Raw genomic sequence first — 23821 nt, 5'->3', positions numbered from 1 at the left:
GAAATCGTTCAAAATTTTGGAAGACTTTTTTTGGGGCAATCTTTATTCTTACAATGACCAGATGGCCTGGGGCTTCTTCTTTTGTCGTCTGCATGGTTCCAAACTCAAGGTCAGTGCATCTATGATCTAAAGATAGGGTGATGGCCGATGTCGAGAAATCATTTTGATAGGACAGTTCAGTTGTCTAGTTTTATGTTCTGATTCCCAAGGAGATCCTTCAGCTTTTTAAAAAGTCATCAATACTGGCTAGAGGTGAGTGTTTGGTTATGGGCAATCAGAGGGAAGGTCAAGATCAAGTGATAAATTTTCTCCACAATAGTTGCCCCCCACTTTTGAGTCCGAAGTAACTTCACCACTTCGAACAAAGGAAGCAGCTGATTTTGAGACTCGACCTTGGCCATCAAAGAAAAAGTCAAGATCGGGTGATAAGTTTCCTCTACAATACTTGTCCCCTGCTTCTAAGTCTGAAGTGACTTCACCCCTTCGGATGAAAGAACTAGCTTATTTTGAGACTCGACCTTGGCCTTCAGTCCGATCTTAAGATTAGGTCATTCAGTCTGCACTATTTGATGAAGGAAATTTCAGAGCCTCATTAATGCATCTCTTCATGAATCGTGCCACAACTAAAAGGTATGGCGGCTTGAGATAATGCAGCATAACAATTTGAGAAAGGGTTCCAATGGTTAATTTTGAGCCTATCGTGACTTGCCACATGTCGATCATCAACATCCATTGCCCTATGCCTCATGGATCAACCTACATTACTCAATTTGGTGAGGATATAATGAAGGGTCACACAGTTCAGTGGCTCTGATGCATTCCATGTGGCGAAATCCATTGGCACGAAGATTCAATCTGGGCTGAGTAGTATAAATATGTTGCTTCTGGCTTTCTTTCTTTCTATTTGCTCGGTCGAGTTTTGTTGCCTCATTTTGCTATTAAAAGTGCTAGAGGAAAGTTCACCATCACCATGGTCATTGTCTTCTCCAATTCCAGCAACCTTTTTAATCCTCCAAAGCTTCCTTTTCTGGTTGCTCCTTTCTCCTTCTTTCTATTTGTTCCTTATTTTTTCATTGTTGTTGTTCAGTTATCTCCTTTAGCCTTTTTTGTTCCTTTATAGACCTTCCCTTTGTTTTTTCTCATTTCATGCCTTTTAAAAGTGGCGAGGCCAAGGGTAAAAATTACCAAGGTGGCTGAGGTCCTCAGCAGCCTCCTCCCTAGGTCGAGTTCGAGCATGCTCCTCGAACCACCACCAAGGTTGGTTCCTTGTTTGGGTGGTGATGTTTTGAACCCCAAGGCTTGGGCAGTCCTGTGGTGGGGCTTGATGACTTTTGAGGTCCTAGTAATAAGGAGTCAAGCATTACTGAGTCCGATATGAAAAGATTGCAGGCTCAGTACTCTATTCCTTTATCTTTTTGATGGGGGTTCCAGGTCGAAAATATCGAGTCACCAATGCTCCAGAGGGGTGAAGTCATCTTGTATGAGAAGTCTCTCTGGACTAGTCTCCACCTTCTTTTAAACCCTTTCATTAGCAAGATCTTAGATTTTATAGGATTTTTCCTACTCGGATCACTCTGGATTCTACACGGATGATCATACTTTTTATCATCCTTTGTAGTTGGCTCAAAATCCCTCTAGGTGCTCACTCTTTAGAGCAATGTTCATCTTGAAGAAACATCCTAACAAGGAGTGGTGGTATTTTTCTTCTCGAGGAGGGTGTAAGTTTATTACCAGACTCCCATCCTCGATCCACGACTGAAGCTATTTCTTTTTTTGTTTCTTTAGATCTACCCTAGGGCTTCAATTGGATCTGGAGTGATCTCCAACTCTCCCCAAATAAGCATAAGTCAATCCTGTTGGAAAATATATCCTAAAGCCAATCGTTTGGATGATTATGCTCAGTCTATCATATGTATATGAATTATTAATCAATGAATAAAAATTATTTTGGCATCATTCATCACAAAATTACATCTTCCTTGCTAGAACTCTTGTGTTGTAATGAAGTCTTTATAACTATGAAGTAATGGAGGATTTATCGTATAGTTCTTAAATATATTTGCAATCAAATGATATTGTCATTAAAGGATGATGATGTTTATCGAGTGAAGGTTGTTGTGTGCCATATAGGTTGGTTATCCTCTTAATCAAGGAGTGTGGAGACACTGGTATGGCATATAGGTAAGATGTAGGAGTACATTGTTACTAAACAAGTGACTCACCTGCTGAGCGCTCTGCTATCAAGAGCAGCTCACAAAGCGTATGGGCATAAGTATCCCTTAGACTTGAGATCATGATAGTGACTTGCAAGCAACTCACTGTGCTTTGATGCCAAACTATCTGCATTTCTAATGCAGTGATGGAAGACTACTGGGTACAGTCAAATACTTACGAAATCTGTATGTGGATCAAGATAGAATTAACTCCTCTAGATTATAGGAGCTGATGCATCACTGTATTTTAATTTAGTAAAACTTTGACTAGGATAATCCATGTAATAGATTTGATAGGTTGAAATACAATGTGGATGATCATTCAGGGTTGACAGTTTAACCCTAGACTGTCCTAAAGCATTCAGGATTAAAGAGATGAATTATGCGGTAATCATATGCACAGATTCTTGAATATTGTCTTACGATAATTTGATCTATCTAGATATCAGAAACTATTGAAAGATTGTAACTTTAATTAGTATAGAAAATAGTTTCTATACTATCGACTTAGTGTTCGAACCTATGGAGTCACGTACAAAGTCAAGCAACGTAGAAAAAAATTGACCTAAGTCTATATGTTCAATTTAGAAGTATATGACTTGATTGAATGAATAGACTAACTTGATTAAGAATTAAGTTATAGATCATATGGGATTAAATAATTGACTATGTCTAGCTAGCACTAGATATAAGGTTCAGGTTCAATTCTAGAGATGCACGAGATTTGATCTTTGATCCAAAGAGTCTATAAGAGATTAGATTTAAGTACTAATTAATTTCAGATTAGATCTGATTTAATTAGATTTAATTAAATTTATAAATCTAAGTTAGACTTGATCCTAGATCTTAAATAGTTTGAGATTGATAGTCTATTCAAAATTATTTCAAATCAGACTCGAATTGGATTCGAATTGACTCATATTTAGATTAGATCCTTAGAGTCCACTTTAATTGGGACTCTCTCTCTTTCATAGCCGACCAACACTAGGTGGGGTGCTAGTTGTTGCCGCCCCACATGGGGTGTGGGCGTGGGTGCATGTGGGCACCTAGTTAGGCACCAATCCTTTATCTCTTAGGACTCTTTCTTTGATAAGTTATGGATTAATTCAAAGCTTATTTGAATTAAAAATATTAATCTTATGGGTCATAAAAAATCATCTATAAATAAGAGAGACCTCTAACTATCATGGCATAACAATTGGATTGTGTGTTAATGAGAGAAAGAGAGAGAGAGGAGGCGTCACCCTTCCTCTTGGCGTGTCATCCCCTTGGGCATCCCATCTTCCCTTGGCATGGAGCATCTTTAGGCATGCCCTCTTACTGGTATGAGGCATCACACCTGAGCCTCTCTCTCCTCCTTTTGGTGCCTTGTGAAGGTGCTTCAATCCGACGCTTAATCCCACTTTCCTATGAAGTTTGGCATGCGCGTGAAGTAGAAGATTTGTAGAATCATACTTATGCGAGGCTTTGGATTCAGAATCTTTGAAATTTGATCTCTATTCTACTACATATCAGGTAAAGATCTAATCTTTAATTAACTTATTTATAAAAAAAAATTAGATGCACCCTGGCTATCCATTATGTTTTTGATAGAAACAGGCTTTCTTTCCCTTCAACTGGTATCAGAGCTAGACTTTGATACATGAATACATAATTAATTTTTTTTGATTTATTTATATATATATATAATTAAAATTTTATATTAAATGTTAAATCTAATTTAGATATATTTAAATAAAATTTATAATCTGATATTGATTAGATTTCAAGAACCTAATCAATAGTTGGTTAAGGTTGTCATAAATTTGTTATAACAGAATTTTTCTTGTTGCTAAATTTTATTGAAATAATAATTTATTTTAAAATTTATTTTAAATTAATTTTAATATAATTTTAATATTATTATTTGATTATGAAGTTAGGCTTATTTTAGATCTGAATTGAATCTATTTTGATAGATTTTCAGATCTGATCTCCAATAAAATTCTGCATAATATAAAAATAAATCTAACCAAAAAATTAATCTTTATGTGTTCATATGTGCATCTAATTAATTTTTTATAAGATTTTAGTTCTAAATTTGATGTTTATAATTAGTATAAGATATGTTTCAGATCTAATATAATATTTATGATGCATCAAATCTGATTAGATTAGATGAAAAATATGGTTGATGAGATCAAAGTCATGTTCATGACATAAAATATTTTATCAAATTATATATTGATGTAATTTTATATGAAATAAGATTTCAGATCTTAGTAGCCCAGTACTCAAATTGATGAGATCATCAGACCATCCGATCATAAGAGAAAGAAGGGATTCATCTTCCTCTTTTGTCCATTCGATGGATTTTCTTATAACGTATAGGGGTATTATTGTGATCCGATTTCATGAAGAAGAGTAAACTAATTTTTAAAAATTATTTTAATTATAAATATATTTAGATTAGATCTAAAGTGATTTATCATTCATTATAATAAGATAGATTCAATTATAAAAATTATTTTAAAATCTAAAAAGCATGTTATATTAGATGTAATCGATAGTGATCTAAAAGTAATCATGATACATGTGATGTACGTATAAAGTTTAGATCACACTTTTGCATATTTAATTGTCAAATATATATATAAAAATTTATTTTCATGTTATGAAACATATGGTATACTTCACTTGAAACTCTAGTAGAATAGTTCTACAAACTGAAACATATATTTTACACACTTAATTTGAAATTAAGTCTAAACGATCTAGATTTGAGAATTGAAGATTACTAAGATACCACATAAATTGATAGGTAATGGGTTAGCATGAATCAGGTCCTTCTAATAGGTTAGACCTAGAGTTAAAAATAAATATGAACTGAATAGAGAAATTGGTTAAATCTAATCAAGAGTTGAATTAGATTAGATCAGAATTTTTCTAGATCAACCTCAATAGTTGAAGTTTGATCAAGTCTATATTTTTGACTTTACCAAATGGACCATGATCATGGCTTAGTGGTTGAGCTCAAATCTTTTGATGGATCAAATCGAAACTAATTAATCAGTCGATATCTAAGGTAAGTTTTGTAGGAACCAGATCTAGGGTTTCAGGATTAGATCTTGAAACTTTTTCAAGATCATACAGCGGAAGACTAAAATAAATCAAAATTATTTTTTTAAAATTAGAGAATCCTTAGATCTAAGATCCTATTACATGATTATTACATAGTATTAAATCAGAAATTAAAATATATAAATATAGCATGAACTACATGTTGATCATATCAACATGTTTCTATACTACATCTAATGTATGTATTAAACAATAGATCAGATCTATTACCTTGCAAGTTAGACGTTCTAACCTCACTGATCCGGGTTTGAGGATGATGTTGCAAGCCGCACATGCATCCGGCCTCTAGGAGTCATCCACACGAGCCCACGAATCTCGATCAAAAGTCCTGCTTCAGGAAATCAGCACAGTATGCTAGTACTGCGCTGATCCTTCTTTGATGGTTGATCAGGTGCCTCCTTCTTCTTGATTTGGACTCTTCCAAAGATGGAAAGTAAAAGGAAAAGTTTCAGATCTGAGACGCCCTCAGAAAACTCAAGATGGAGGGAGGAAAGATATGAAAACAAATAACCCTAGAAGAAGACCCTCTTCTTCTTCTCATTTCTCTCTCTAGATATCCTAACTTGTGTCTTTTATATCTCTATGACCCAAAGGTATTTCTCTATAATTTTTAGATGACCCAAAGATCTCTCAAATCTCTATCTTCACTGAAAATTTCATGAAGAAAATCATCTTATATAGAGAGATATGATAAAGTCTTTGTCTAGGTCAAAAACCTAGTCAAGGCTTATCCAAACATGGCAAGTTAAGGGATGCCCAACTCTTGAGCACCTCCTTCATATTTTCATGCATGGATCACTAGCAAAGGGTGCACAATATATACCCTAAAAGTTACAAAAATTTCAAAAAAAATTTGGATAAATTCGGTGCAAAATTGAAAGAGTTTTGGATTTCTAAAACTCTATCTCATAGAATTCGAAATCCAAACTTATTCCTTTTGGATTTGATCCAAACCATCTTCCATGTAAGAAAGAAGAGAGGAGACCTTTTGTGAACGTGGGAGAGACCTGGGAGAGGGCTTTTGTCACACAAAATAAGAGGAGATTGGCGTTGAATGAGAGAGAGGGCATGGGGAAGGCTTATGTGGTGCAAGGTGGAATCCTAGTCTTACTAGGATTCTATCTTATGAATTGTTTTAATTTGGTTTTCCAAACCAAATCAAACTAAAATTAGATCAACCCAATTAAAATAGGTCTTAACCCAATTAAAAATTTAATTTAATCAGATTAAATTAGATTTAAATCTGATTTAATTTTCTAATCAAATTAGAAATTAGATTGACCCAAGTCCTAGTTGAACTAGGACTAGTTTTTCCTTGCACTTGGCTTATCCAATAAACCAATTGAACTTGATCCAATCAAGCCCAAACTAAATCTAATTAAATTATATTTAATTAGACTTAATCTCAGTCCATTGGCTTAATCAAATTAAGCCAATTAGCAATCGAATTGCTAATCGATCCTCCTACAACACTTGCACTGGGTTAAATGTCAATTGTATTGATCATTTAACCCTAGAATGATTCTTAATTGTTGATCAACCATCCAATCAGATCATGAACTCTAATACGTGTGATCTCATAGGTCCGTACCTAAGTCGATAGTATAGGAATAAATTTCTATACCAATCGAAGTGACCATCTAACAATGGTACCCGATGATCGGATAGGTCGAATGTGTAGAACAACATCCTTAGAACCCATGCGGATATAGTTTTTATATAATTCATCCCCTTGACCAAAATGATCATAGGATGCCCCAGAGTTCAATTGTCAACTCTGATCAGGTTGTCCACATTGTATTTCAAAATATCAAATCCATCTGATGGATTACCCTGGCCAAGATTTTGCTAAATTGAAATACAGCGACTCATTCTTCTCCAACTCTTGGAGTGGTCAATCCCATCTCGATAACACTCTGACTTCGCAAGTACTTGACTGTGCCCAGAAGCCTTCCATCCCTGAATTAGAAATTCAGTTAGTCCAGTACCAAAGCACATGAGTTGCTTGCAAGTCACTGAGGCGATCTCAAGTCTAAGGGACACTTATACCTATATCCCATCAGAGACATTCTCGACAGTAGAATACTCTGGAGTTGGTCACGTTCAATGATGATGTACCAGTACATCTCACCTGTATGCCATACCAGTGTCTCCACACTCTTTGGTTAAGAGGACAACCAACCCATATGGCCTACAGCGACTTATGCTCGATAGAAGCTGTCGTCCTTATTAATAGCCTATCATTTGGTCGTGAACAGTTTTAAGGGCTAATCGATAAATCCTCTCTTTATCAAATCTAAATAGTCCTAAGGACTTCATCATAACAATGGAGTTCATTAGAAGATGAAAGCTTATGATGAAAATGCCAAATATATTTTATTTATTAATAAATTAATTACAATACTTGGTTGCTTAACCGTCAACAGCATGATGATTGGATTTTTGGGATACATTTTCCAACAACTCCCACTTATCCTAAAGCCACTCGGCACAGTATCTAATACCCATCTTCGACTTGTGGTTGTCGAACTCCTTTATCGCCAGGGCTTTAGTGAAGGGGTCAGCTAGGTTCTCCTTTCCATCGATCTTCTGAAGGTCGACGTCACCTCGATCCACGATCTCTCGGACCAGGTGGAAGCGATGCAAGATGTGCTTCATCCGCTGATGTGCTTTGGGTTCCTTCACCTGAGCTATGGCACCAGTGCTGTCGCAGTAGAGCAGGATCGGACCATCGAGGGAGGGTGCTACTCTGAGCTCGTTGATGAATTTTCTCAGCCACACAGCTTCCTTCGCGGCATCCGATGCTGCGATGTACTCCGCTTCACAAACAGAGTCTGCTACAGTATGCTGCTTGGAACTCTTCCAACAGATGTCACCACCATTCAGAGTAAAGATATAACCCGATACGCTCCTGCTGTCATCATGGTCAGATTGGAAGCTAGAGTCTGTGAACCCTACAAGTTTCAGATCTGACTCACCATAAACCAACCATTGGTCCTTAGTATTTCTCAAATACTTAAGGATGGCTTTAACCACTTTTCAGTGATTTTCTCCAGGATCAGATTGGTATCTACTCACTACTCCTAGTGAGTATGCCACATCTGGTCTTGTACATGTCATGGTGTACATGATAGATCCCACGGCTGAAGTTGTCATCTACTCATACGCTCTCTCTCTCTTCTGAAGTTATCGGACAATCATTCTTAGAGAGAGAAATTCCTTGGCCTATCGATAGATAGCCCTTCTTGGAATTCTCCATGCTGAACCTCTTCAGCACAGTGTCTATGTACATAGACTGGGATAACCCAAGCATCCTTTTAGATCTATCCCTATAGATCTTCATCCCTAGGATGTAGGATGCTTCACCCAAGTCCTTCATGGAGAACTGTGATGACAACCAAACTTTTATTCCCTGTAGTGTGGGGATGTCATTCCCGATTAAGAGAATGTCATCCACGTACAAGACAAGGAATACCACAACTGGACCATTTGCCCATTTATAGATGCAAGGCTCTTCTCCATTCTTAATGAAGCCATACGTTTTGATCACCTTATCAAAATGCATGTTCTAACTCCGAGAAGCTTGCTTCAGTCCATAAATGGATCTCTGAAGCTTGCACACCTTGGACTCATCTGTGGATGTAAATCCCTCAGGTTGTATCATATACACCTCTTCGGTCAGCTCTCCATTCAGGAAAGCTATCTTTACATCCATCTGCCAGATCTCATAATCCAGATGGGCAGCTATTGCAAGCATTATCCGAATGGATTTGAGCATTGCCACAGGAGAAAACATCTCGTCATAGTCAATACCATAATGTTGATGATACCCCTTGGCGATCAGACGGGCTTTATAGGTCTCCACCTTTCTGTCTGCATCCCTCTTCCTTTTGAAGACCCACTTACACCCAATGGGTTTAACCCCTTCAGGTGGGTCAACCAATGTCCATACATCATTGACCTTCATGGACTCCATTTCGGATTTCATGGCTTCAAGCCATTTTTCGGAATCAGGACTCTGCATTGCATCCATATAGGTGATCGGATCCTCATTATTCTCATTAAGTTCGATGGGATCACCATCCTGGATCAAGAAATCGTAGTATTTGTCCGACTGATGCGGTACTCTACAAGATCGCCTTAATGGTGCAGGTACATTGGGCTCCGGATATGATCTAATCATATCAGACTCAGGTTCAGCTATTGATGTCGGTCCTTCTACCTGTTGAACTTCATCAAGTTCAATCTTAGAGGCAACGGTTCCTTCACCAAGGAACTCCTTTTCTAAAAAGATTGCCTTAAGGCTGACGAACACCTTTTGTTCATCAGCATGGTAGAAAAAATATCCTTTTGTCTCTTTGGGGTACCCTATGAATGAGCATTTGTCAGACCTAGGTCCAAGTTTGTTTGTGACTAATCGTTTGACATAGGCCGGGCACCCCCAGACCCTAAGGTGTGAAAGTGCTGGCTTACGTCCCGTCCATATCTCATATGGAGTCTTAATTACAGACTTACTTGGAATCCTATTTAACAGATAATAGGCCAATTCGAGTGTATATCCCCAGAAGGATATCGGCAAGCTAGCAAAACCCATCATAGATCAGACTATGTCTAATAGAGTCTGATTCCTCCTTTCAGACACACCATTATGCTGTGGTGTTCCTGGAGGAGTCCATTGGGAGAGAATCCCATTCTCTCCTAGATATGTGAGAAATTCACTAGAAAGGTATTCTCCTCCTCGATCAGATCGAAGAGTTTTAATACTCTTTCCAGTTTATTTTTCTACTTCACTTCGGAATCGTTTGAACATTTCAAATGAATCCGACTTATGTTTCATCAGATAGACATATCCATATCGGGATAGGTCATCCGTGAAAGTTATAAAGTAAAAATATCCACCTCTAGCATTGGTGCTCATGGGCCCGCATACATCAGTATGTACTAGGCCCAAGAGCTCAGTAGCTCTCTCACCTTTTCCAGTAAAAGGTGACTTGGTCATTTTACCAAGAAGACAGGACTCACAGGTTGGAAGTGATTCACAATCACTAACTTCGAGGATTCCCTCTTGAGTCAACCTGTTTATTCTGTTCTTGTTTATATGACCTAGCCTACAGTGCCATAAGTAGATATCTGACACACTATCTAATCTAGGGTGCTTGCCAATTGAATAGACTACATTAACAGGTTGTGATAACATATACACACCATTGTTCAAATGTCCACAAAAAATAGTAACACCATTCTCAATGATATTACAAATTTATTTCTTTATTAAAATTTCATAATCATTTTTGGCCAGAAGGCCTACAGAAATGATATTTAAAAAGAAACTGGGACAGAAATGACAATCATTAAGAATAACGATATGGGATTCAAATACAAGTTTCAAGATTCCTAATGCTAGAACTGGAACTGGTCTTCCATCTCCAACGTTCAGGAACCTCTCGCCTTGCTCGAATCTCCTACTGACCTACAACCCCTGCAACGAATTACAAATATGGTAAGGGCTACCAGTATCCAATACCCAGACAGTTATATCACAAATAGAGAAATTGCAAGGAGTTATCATATAAATACCTTGCCCAGCAACAACTTGCTACTTTCTCTGCCTGTTCGGGTCTAGGGAGGCAATGTATTGGGGACAGTTCCTCTTCCAGTGCCCCCGCTTCTTGCAAAAGAAGCATTCAGCTTGACTCTTATCGGGTTTGATCTTTTTGATCTGACACTGCACATATGTCCCAGCCTGAACTTGCACCTTCTTCACTTTCTTCTTCTTGTTCTTCTTCCCTTTCTTAAAGGGTCGAGAACCAGAAGACGAACCTCCCACTAAGTTCACCGACTCCTTATGGAGTTGGTGATCTTTCTCAAAGTTCTGAAGCAACCCCAGTAATCCGTGGTAGTTTACTTTAGGCTTTGTCATTCTATAATGAGTGAGGAATGGGAGATAAGACTTGGGCAGCGAGTTCAGTATTGCATCTTTCCCAAGCTGCTCATGCAAGGGAAAGTCGAGCTTGCTCAATCGTTCCATCAGCTCGATCATGTACAATACATGATCAGTGACAGAGGCACCATCCCGCATTTTGGCGTTAAAGATGGCACAACTAGTCTTGTGCCTCTCCACGTCATCGGGTGTGCCAAAGGCATCCTCCAACACTTGAAGCATGTCCTTTGGTTGAGCCATCTCGAATCTGTAACTGAACTCATCACTCATAGCAGCCAGCATGATACAGTGCACCGTGGTCCGATCACTGAGCCACTTCTGGTAAGTATCTCTGACTGTTCCACGTGTATTGACAGCTGGCTCCTCAGGTGTAGGATCTATTATCACATATAGGATCCATTCATGCTCCAGGACTATCTTCAACTTTCGGTACCAGCTACCGAAGTTGGGTCCCACCAACTTATCATTGTCCAACAATGATCGGAGCGATAGGGAAGTGGTCATATCTGCACAAAAGAAAACCATAACCTAATTAGTAATTGATTCATTAAACCTAAAGATTTGAACTTTAATCAAAAGGTTTCTCCCACTATTTTATTCGAATTGGTAGCCTCTACCTCCAATTCGAGGAATTATCCTAATTCCTTAGTGGGTACTAGAATTCACTTAGATTGCACACAAGCCCAACTTTGGTTGGCCAACCCATGTATATCTAAGGGTAGGTTCATAACCAATTATTTCTCTAAACAATTTCTAGTAATTTTAATTTTACCCCAGAAATCTAATCAATAGGCTTTGGCCTCCACTGTAAGGATCCGATTAGGTCCAACCATTAACATGATCATACTTGGTGTATCTAACCAACGAATGATTAAGCCCAACTTTGGTTGGCTCACCTAACCAACATTAGAGAGATACTTCCAAGTCGTCATATGATGAGTGATAATTCCATTAGTCAACAAGCACCAGGCCTTTGGGTCTGCAATGATTATTGAGTTAATGGACTCATTATCAAACACCTTAATGGGAGGCTATGACTCAGTTATTTTCATAACTTTATCATTTTAAGGACCTAATAATTTTAGAAGATTTAAATAATATAGAGGATGAGGTCAGATGAACCAGCTTATCATGATCCTCCCACTGGCATCACCAAGTCAGCTTAAGGAAGACCATTAAAAGGGCTGGTCTAGGAGCACCTAAATCAGTCACACTGATTTACCTAGCTGACATGGGTCAGCTCGAATAGTCAAGTGATCCGATCAAAACATAATTTCACCAAGAGGTCAGGTAAGTTCGATTAGTGGGAGGGTCTGCCAAAGCTTGCCTTAGACACCATTAGAAATGGCCAAGTAAGCGGGCTCCCAATTAAAAACCACCGGTCTAGTTTACCTTAGACACCAACTGGTTTAATTAGTTTCGATTAGATCAACCTAACAGTTCATGCTAGATCGCTTAGCCAAGAATCAAGTCCATTTGGTTCTCGTTAAAGACATGGACTTGACCAACTACAACTATTGTAATTGATCTAGAGAATTCTTGACCTAATCTAAGACAACAATTGATTAGATTTAGTCAATTCTCTAATTAAGTCCATCTTTAATCTAACCATAGGTCTAACCCAATTAATAGACCTAATTTCCTCTAACCCATTAACCCAATGTGTTATGGTTTGTGTCTTAGGTTCTTCAATTCACAATCCTAGAATCTAATCAAACAACTTCTTAATTCTTAATTAAGTTTTGGGCTGAGGGTTGGGTTCGGCTTTTCAAAAAATAATTTTCATATTTGTAAAATAATTTTATAATATGATTCTACCAACCATATTGCATGTTTGATTCATAATCAAGATACAAGTGAATTAAACATGAAACTACTTTAGATCTAATCTAAACAGGTTCATGTAATTGAAATAATTTTAACTTTAAATAATTTCTTTGCACAAAAATAATTAACAAAGAGATTTTATTTCAATTTAAATATCTTTTAAATCTAATAAATCATAAATTTAATCTAGATCATATCTAAAAATTTATGATTAAAGATAGATCTACACAAACTAGGACAACCTTTGCACTGTAAGGGGTAAACCTTACAGCAGGACAACCTTGCAGTTCATGATTGATCTAAAATTTTAATTTTAGATTTAATAATCAGATTATAAATTAGATCTAATCTAAGAAATAATCTAAGCATGTATAAATAATCATGTAATAAAGAACCTAGGCTCTGATACCAATTGTAGGAACCAGATCTAGGGTTTCAGAGTTAGATCTTGAAACTTTTTCAAGATCATACAGCGGAAGACTAAAATAAATAAAAATTATTTTCTAAAATTAGAGAATTTTTAGATCTAAGATTCTATTACATGAACTACATGTTGATCATATCAACATGTTTCTATACTACATCTAATGTATGTATTAAACAATAGATCAGATCTATTACCATGCAAGTTAGACGTTCTAACCTTGCTGATCTAGGCTTGAGGATGATGTTGCAAGCCACACATACGTCCGGCCTCTAGGAGTCATCCACACGAGCCCACGAATCTCGATCAAAAGTCATGCTTCAGGAAATCAGCACAGTATGCTAGTACTGCGCTGATCCTTCTTTGATGGTTGATCAGGTGCCTCTTTCTTCTTGATTTGGACTCTTCCAAAGATGGAAAGTAAAAGGAGGAGTTTCAAATCTGAGACACTCTCAGAAAACTCAAGATGGAGGGAGGAAAGATATGAAAACAAATAACCCTAGAAGAAGACCCTCTTCTTCTTCTCATTTCTCTCTCTACACATCCTAATTTGTGTCTTTTATATCTCTAGGACCCAAAGGTATTTCTCTCTGATTTTTGGATGGCCCAAAGGTCCCTCAAATCTCTATCTTCATCAAAAATTTTATGAAGAAACTCATCTTATATAGAGAGATATAATAGAGTCCTTGTCTAGGTCAAATACCTAGTCAAGGCTTATCCAAACAAGGCAAGTTAAGGGACGCCCAACTCTTGAGCACCTCCTTCATATTTTTGTGAATAGATTACCAAAAAAGGGTACACAATGTATACCCTAAAATCCATAAAAATTCCAAAAAAAATTTGGATAAATTCGGTGCAAAATTGAAAGAGTTTTGGATTTCTAAAACTTTATCTCATAGAATTCGAAATCCAAACTTATTCCTTTTTGATTTGATCCAAACCACCTTCCATGTAAGAAAGAAGAGAGGAGACCTTTTGTGAACATGGGAGAGACCTGGGAGAGGGCTTTTATCACACAAAATAAGAGGAGATTGGCATTGAATGAGAGAGAGGGCATGGGGAAGGCTTATGTGGTGCAAGGTGGAATCCTAGTCTTACTAGGATTCTATCTTATGACTTGTTTTAATTTGGTTTTCCAAACCAAATCAAACCAAAATTAGATCAACCCAATTAAAATAGGTCTTAACCCAATTAAAAATCTAATTTAATCATATTAAATTAGATTTAAATCTGATTTAATTTTCTAATCAAATTAGAAATTAGATTGACCCAAGTCCTAGTTGAACTAGGACTAGTTTTTCCTTGCACTTGGCTTATCCAATAAACCAATTAGACTTGATCCAATCAAGCCCAAACTAAATTTATTAAATTATATTTAATTAGACTTAATCTCAGCCCATTGGCTTAGTCAAATTAAGTCAATTAGCAATCGAATTGCTAATCGATCCTCCTGCAACACTTGCACTGGGTTAAATGTCAATCGTATTGATCATTTAACCCTAGAACGATTCTTAATCGTTGATCAACCATCCGATCGGATCATAAACTCTAATGTGTGTGACCTCATAGGTCTGAACCTAAGCTGGTAGCATAGGAATAAATTTCTATACCAATCGAAGTGACCATCTAGCAATGGTACCCGATGATCGGATAGGTCGAATGTGTAGAACAACATCCTTAGAACCCATGCGGATATAGTTTTCATATAATTCATCCCCTTGACCAAAATGATCATAGGATACCCCAGGGTTCAACTGTCAACTCTGAAAAGGTTGTCCACATTGTATTTCAAAATATCAAATCCATCTGATGGATTACCCTGGCCAAGGTTTTGCTAAATTGAAATACAGCGACTCATTCTTCTCCAACTCTTGGAGTGGTCAATCCCATCTCGATCACACTCTGACTTCACAAGTACTTGACTGTGCCCAGAAGCCTTCCATCCCTAAATTAGAAATTCAGTTAGTCCAGTACCAAAGCACAGTGAGTTGCTTGCAAGTCACTGAGGCGATCTCAAGTCTAAGGGACACTTATACCTATATCCCATCAGAGACATTCTCGACAGTAGAATACTCTGGAGTTGGTCACGTTCAATGATGATGTACCAGTATATCTCACCTGTATGCCATACCAGTGTCTCCACACTCTTTGGTTAAGAGGACAACCAACCCATATGGCCTACAGCGACCTATGCTCGATAGAAGCTGTCATCCTTATTAACAGCCTATCATTTGGTCGTGAACAGTTTTAAGGGCTAATCGATAAATCCTCTCTTTATCGAATCTAAATAGTCCTAAGGACTTCATCATAACAACGGAGTTCATTAGAAGATGAAAGCTTATGATGAAAATGCCAAATATATTTTATTTATTAACAAATCAATTACAATACTTGGTTGCTCAACCGTCAACAGCTTGACGATTGGCTTTTTGGGATACATTTCCCAACAAGTTTGACAGTTTTGATCAAGTAGTTTTTAATTAGGAGCTACTCACCTATATGCATCTATGACGAATTAATGGCATATCCCTCTCACTGATCTCATTTGTCTGGCCAATATGGTAGATTATATTTTGATTAGGTCACTAGTCGATTCGTGCTGACTTATGCCATTAAAGTTAATCAGTATAACTGATTCAGGTGTCTTTAGATCAGCTTATGTCTAATCCTCTACATGACTTGGTAAAGTCAGTGGAAGAATTTACGACTTGCAAGTTAATTTTTTCTATTATTCTCAAATCAATAAATCAAATTTTTTAAATTATTAGATCCTTAAAATGATATAGTTATGGAGATAACTAGTTCATAGCCTCCTACTAAGGTGCGTGATAATGAGTCCAATGATCTAAATAGGCATTGGAGGTGCCACACATCTAGTATCTATTGGGTATTGGAATTGTCATTCATCATATGACAATCTTGCTGTGCCCCTCAGATCAATGCTCAGGTTGGCCAAGCCACACTTGGGCCTGGACATTCATTTGTTGGATGTGCTTGGTGTAGCCATGTTAATGGTTAGACCTAATCAAGATTTTCAGTGGAGGTACCATACACTTGTTGAAGAGAGGCCTAGGGTAAAACCTAATTGCTAGAAGTAGTTTATAGAAACAATTGATTATGAACCTATCCATGGATGCACTAGGATTGGCCGAGTTATACTCAGACTCAAATGCAGTTTGTGTAGATTCTAATACCCGCTAAGGAATTAATGTAATTCTTTAAATTAGTGGTAGTGGCTACTAATTCGTAGAAAATAGTAGGAGAACCTTTAGACTAAAGTCTATATCTTTAGGATTAAAATAATTTATTATACTAATAGATTTATGTTTCTTTTTTTTAACTATGGCCAACACACTATTGCTCCGTCTGCTGTTGGACAGCAACAAGCTTATCGGATCCAACTTCGATAGCTGGTATCAGAAGTTAAAGATCATCCTGAAGCATGAGAAGATCCTGTACGTGCTTACAGATCCACCATTTGAAGAACCTGCTACCAATGCACCCCGTCCTGTGACAGACAAGTATCTCAGTGACCGCATGATGGTGCATTGTATTATGAGGGTAGCCATGAACAATGAATTTAACTATAAGTTTGAGGATGCACAGCTAAAGGATATGATTCAAATATTGAATGAATCCTTCGGCACTCCAAAGGATGTGGAGAGACATAAAATCTCCTGTGCAGTGTTTAATGCCTATATACAAGAGGGGGTGTCAATCACTGATCATGTATTGTATATGATCGAGCAGATTGAACGTTTAAGCAAACTTGGCTTTTCATTATATGAACAGTTAGGCAAAGATATTATCCTCAATTCACTATCAAAATTCTACCTACCCTTCTTGAGTCATTATAGAATGACCAAGGGTGCAGTGAACTATCTTAGTTTGCTAGGATTGCTACAGACATTCGAGAAGGACCATCAGCACTAGAAGGAGTTGGTGCATGTAGTGGGAGGTTTGTCTGTAGGTTGTCGATCCTCTAAAAGAAGAAAGAAGAAAAAGGTGCAGAAAAATCATGCCGTCGATCCCAAGCCAAAATAGAGTAAAAAGTCAAAAGTTGACAAGAATAAGGCAAAATGCTTCTTTTGCAAGAAGCATGGTTATTGGAAAAGAAACTATCCTGCTTATATAACTACCCTTGATCCAAATAGGCCTAAAAATAAGAGAATTAAGCAATCGGTTGCTTCACAAGGTACTTATATGATAACTCCTTATAATTTTTTTGTTTATGATACTACTATCTAGGTATTGGATATCGAATGTCCGATTAATATTTGTAATTCATTGCAGGGACTGCATGTTAGTAGAAAGTTTAGAGAAGGTGAGTGGTTGCTAAATGTTAAAGATGGAAGCCTTGTTCTATTTCTAGTATTTGAAACTATGTAGCTTATTTTTGAGTGTAAAAGTATGATGTTAGATGAGTGTCATTATTATCTTTTCTTTTGATGAATGTCATTTCTGTAGGTCTTTTGGCCAAACTTGATTTCAAATTTTTAATAAAGAATGATTTTTGTAATATCATTATGAATGATATCACAATTATGTGAAGATAATTAAAATATAGTATATATATATTATCACAGCCTATTGGTGTAATATACACATCGAACAAATATCTTAGGATAGAAAATATCAATGATTCTTTCCTTTGATATTGTAGGATAGGTCATGTGAACAAGAACAGGATAGACAGGTTAATCAAGAAGAGTATCTTTAAAATTAATGATTGTGAATTATTTCTAACCTGTGAATCTTGTCTACCTGATAGGATAATTAAGTCACCTTTTAAGAGAAAAGATGAACGAGCCAGTGATGTTTTAGGTCTAATACATAGTGATGTATGTGGATCCATGAATATAGCTGCCAGAGGAGGATACTATAACTTCATTACATTTACAGATAATCTATTAAGGTATGGATATGTCTATCTTATGAAGCACAAATTCGAATCATTTGAAATATTCAAATAATTTCATAGTGAAGTAAAAAAATAGACTGAGAAGAGTATTAAAACTCTTTGATCAGACCAAGGAGGTGAATACCTCACCAGTGATTTTCTGACATATCTAGAGAAGAATAAATTTTTTTCTCAGTGGATCCCTCCTGAAACACCACAACATAATGGAGTGTCTAAAAGGAAGAATCAAACTCTACTAGATGTGGTTCGATCTATGATGGGATTTGCAAATCTGCAATCTCCTTTTGGAGGTATGCTTTTGAAACTGCCTGCTATATTCTAAATAAGATTTTGAGCAAATCTGTTGATAAAACTCCATATGAGATATGGACTGGGCGTAGACTGGTGCTCTCACACCTTCAAGTTTGGGGGTGTCCAGCTTATATCAAGCATTTAAAGATAGATAATCTTAGATCAAAATTTGATAAATGCTTGTTCATAGTGTATCCAAAGGAAACTAAAGGGTACTACTTCTACCTTGCTGAAGAATAAAAGGTGTTCATAAGCAACAGGATAGTCCTGTTGGAAAAAGAGTTCACTGGAGAAGGAGCTAATGCCAACAAAATTAAACTTGATGAAGTTCATGAGGTAAAAGAACCGACACACACAGAATCAGATTTGATTAAAAAATTAAATTTGAAGCCTGTAGAGGCACCATTAAGGAGATTCAGTAAGGTACCACATCAACTGGATAGATACTACAGTTTCTTGATCTAGGATGGTGATTCTATTAAACTCGATGAGAACGATGAGGATCCGATCACCTATATGGAAGCCATGCAAAGGCCTGACTTTCAAAAGTGGCTTGAGGCCATGAAATCCAAGATGGAGTCCATGGAGATCAATAGTGTATGGACACTAGATGATCCATTTGAAGGAATAAAACCCATAGGGTGCAAGTAGATTTTCAAAAAGAAAAGTGGAGCGGATAGAAAGGTAGAGATCTATAAAGCCTGTCTAGTTGTTAAGGGTTACCGTCAATATTATGGTATTGACTATGACAAGACGTTCTCACTTATGGCAATGCTTAAGTCCATCTGGATTATGCTTGCGATAGCAGCATAATTAGATTATGAGATCTGACAAATGAATTTCAAAATCACTTTTCTTAATGAAGAGCTAGAAGAAGATGTGTATATAATATAACCTGAAAGATTCACATCCACAGATGAATCTAAGGTGTACAAACTAAATAGGTCCATCTATAGACTAAAGCAGGCATCTAGGAGTTAGAATATATATTTTGATAAGGTGATCAAAATGTATGGCTTTGTTAGGAATGGAGAAGAGCCTTATGTCTACAAATGGGCTAATAATTCTATAGTTATCTTTCTTGTACTATATGTAGATGACATACTATTAATAGAAAATGACATCTCGACTTTGCAGAATGTAAAGCTATGACTCTCATCATAGTTTTTCATGAAAGATTTGGAAGAAGTATCCTACATTATAGGGATGAAGATCTATAGAGATAGATCTAGAAGGTTGCTTGGATTGTCCCAATAAAAGAAGAGTGCCTTATAAGCCAATCGCAAGTGTGTTACAATGAGATTTTTTTTTATAATTTTTTAACTCATGTAATAATATTTATTATTTAATAATAAAATAGGGTATTGATTCATTATTTTAGCTGCATCTTATTATGATTAAAATAATGATGAACCTCAAAGATTAGGGTCATGATTTTAGGAGACATGAATGGGTCATACTAGTAAGATCTAAAATCTTAAAATTCTAATCTTAAACATTTCTGATCGTAGGAGCATTGAGTCGGAGATCAATATTCCAGATAGATTGGCACATCAATGTGTGCTCGATGGAGAGGGTGGCAGATCTCACTGGCCACTTGTGTATGGAACACTAATACAAGAATGTGGGTGCTCATTTGGAAAATGAGTCTACTGAATTGACTCAATGAAAGAGAACATCTTATGGAAGTCTTACTTGCATGTCAAAGATAGTTCTCTAAGTGGGAGTTGTGCAAGTGATCCTTAAACCTGAGATCATCATGGAATCTTATGCACATGAACCCATATTTTGGTTCATACCCAGGCATGGCATTAAGACATGTACATGGTGTTCTAGATATGATGGAGTGTGTATGAAGATTGTAAGTAGGTCAACATAGAATCGATCACTCCTAGTAAGAGGAGATCGCATCCTATGTATTCTCAATCCTAGATGACTCAGAAAAATTTTTTGGCTAAAAGTAGGAAGAAGATTAAAAAGAATTTCTAATGCTTCTTCATTCGAGTCATCATTGGTTAATTAAAAATTAATATGAATATGTGTTTGAGTTTGACATGACTCCATACCCATGAACATATTCAGGATGCAGGGATGATCGAAGGATTGAATTACATAGTAACTTACCGTTGAAGAATATATTTGGTATTTCTATCAAATTTTATATCTTCTGAGTAGTCATAATATGTTACTAGATGTCAATCTTGACTTATAGGTTTGATCAAATTAAAGAGTTTAATTTGATTGCCAATTAGAAAGGATTTTAATTGTTGAACTCAGATTAGCTCGATTGGACCATAATCGATTAGATTAGAATCTAATCAAATTATGTCAACTTATATTTAGACCTACTACTGGCTAGATGTAGAACTCAATGAGTCACACACATATAGAAATTAACAAAGGATCCTTTTGAAAAAGGTTGATTAAAATTTTGGATTCAATCAGGGTTCCAGTAAACAAGCTAGCATGTGTGGAAACTCTAGCTCCTTTGGAGATCAATTTAGTCTCATTCCTTACTAATTAGCTAGCCCAATTTGATGAGCATTTGGGTCAGGTCATGCCACTTGGAAGCAACCCAAATTGGGGTATCAAATCCCAAGTTAACACCAATAATGAAGAGTCCAAGTGGTGGTGGACTCTTGATGCAAAATAGGTTTTACACGTGCATGTTGGCATGAGCAGAAGAAAAGAGACCTTCTAGCATGGGATTAAAATGTGTATGGTAACCCATATCACCCTCCATCCTCTAGTTCATATCTCAAATCATGAGATAGATTTTTTCTAAAATTTTTGAGGTGGAGAAAAATTGGAAACGAGAAGGGTCTCTCACATGCGCGCAAAGTGTCACATCTCTCCACAATTTGGAGAGTCCTTCTCCTAATCAAATGCTTTCAAATTAGAACAACTTTTTGAGATAGTGTTTCATATTTGATATTTTATTTTTGGTAATTTTTTTGAAATTTTTCCAGATTTATCAGATGGGCAAACGAATGCTGGAAGCTTCCTTGTGTGCGCACATGCATGGTGATCAGCACTCACATGAAGAGGTGTGAGGATCACTTCTTTTTGTGGATTTTTTTATCTCCTTAGTCAGTAATCTGAGATAAAAATTAAATCCCCTATCAACATTGATTTTTGTGGATTTTTTTGATTTGAGAAGGGATGTGAAAACATGACTTCTCTGGTCACGCACGCAGAAGAGGGTGTTGATCGATGTATCATTGATAAGAGTCCTGCTTGAAGGAACTCTTATCTTTGATAATCTGATCAGATAAGCCTCTTGGATGAGGTGTGTCCCTCATTTTTGACATCCCTCTGATGGCTATAAATTGGCCTGAGCATTGGGTGTCCGAGGCATTCAGATCGAGTTTCCAATTTTGTCTCCGTTGCTCTCCATTCTTTCTTACAACCTATCTTAGCTTTAGGATAAGGCTTTGGGATTTAAGACAAAGTCTTATCTGATCCAAATAAGGATTGTGAGGGTCCTAAAGAAGGAGAATTAAAAGTCTATAGAAGGTTTTGAGAGGGTGGAGTCAGGTTCTTGGAGAAATCTAATCGGTACAAGGCTAGTCGAGTTCTAGGGTCTAGAACTCTTGAAGCAAGGAGAAGGAGTGCTTTCTTTAGTTCAATTTCCATATGGATCACCATTGGAGGGTGGATACTTGGATGTCTTATAGAAATTGAGATTAGTGCTATAGATATTTGTCATGCCCCCGACCCGAGATTTGAATCGAGGGTCATGGCAACCGCCGCATACTTATAGAATACTTTTCCCATAAGCATGCAAGGCATCTCATCACGATATCAATGCATCGCAGCGGAATAAAATCAAATAATTATTATTCAACTGTAATTCAAGTAATTAAATCAAATGTCTTACATCCAATAAAATTTTTCCACTAACAATAAAACAATAGATCTAAGTTTAATGAAGTTGACAATGCTAAATCTCGCCTCTAAAAGCTCTGTCCCAATATTTCTTCCCACGCTCGAAATTAATTATCTGAATCTGAAAAATAGAAAGAAAGGTTATGAGCTAGACAGCCCAGTAAGTAACAAATATCTCAACCAGATATTTCAGATATTATATAATTTTCAAGAATAATGTTGCAAATAAACATAAAAATATATTCCATGCTGATTTAATACAAATCAAATATTTTCAAATATTCATAAATCCGATTCGATTCAAAACACTCGAAACTCAACAGCCTCGACTATGACCAACGTTTAACCCCCATTGGCGGGGTCCACAAAATACCAGCGCACAACCCCCACTGGTAGGGTCCAGAAATACCAGCGCACAACCCCCACTGGCAGGGTCTACAAATACCAGCGCACAACCCCCACTGGTAGGGTCCACAAAGTACCAACGTATAATCCCCATTGGCGGGGCCCACTGAAACATAGTTAGGCTGAGAGCATAAATCCGATCTATATCAAAACACTTAGTACCATAATATATATCATAATCTTTCACTAAATATGTGCATAAATCGATATACCATAACATTTCAAAAGCACTTTTCTTTCAAAACATAATTTCATAAATCATGCATAAATTCAGAGAATAATTATTTATTTTTAGAATAAATATGGAATATCTCGAGAAGATGATTCATTACTTACCTTTTACGGAGCACTGAACGAATGGATCGACTAACTTCTAGTAGATTCTTCCGCGCCTATTATCCAAAATTATATTTTTATATTAATTTAATTCAAAATTAAATCTAACAAATCCCAAAATTAAAATCTCGCTTAAAATCAGACTCATCTCTAAACTCGATCAGAATCATCAGATGAAGCCTTCCCCTATGCTAATCTTAGAAGGATAACTTTAGAGAGAGAAATCCATCAAGAGAGAGAAAAATAAGCTAGAGAGAGAAAATCCTAGAGAGAGAAAGTAGAGAGAGAAAGTTCAATTCCAGAGAGAGAAAGTCAGAGTTCAGACTGAAAAGAAGAGAGAGAAGAGAGAGAAACTCTCTCTCTCATCAATTTTAATTTTTTATTTATTTATTTATTTATTTACTTACTTATATATATATATACATATATATATATATATATTTATTTATTTTTAT

This window comes from Elaeis guineensis, chromosome 8, assembly GCF_000442705.2.
Source record: "Elaeis guineensis isolate ETL-2024a chromosome 8, EG11, whole genome shotgun sequence".
Lineage (NCBI taxonomy): Eukaryota > Viridiplantae > Streptophyta > Magnoliopsida > Arecales > Arecaceae > Elaeis > Elaeis guineensis.
This window is presented reverse-complemented; position numbering follows the sequence as displayed.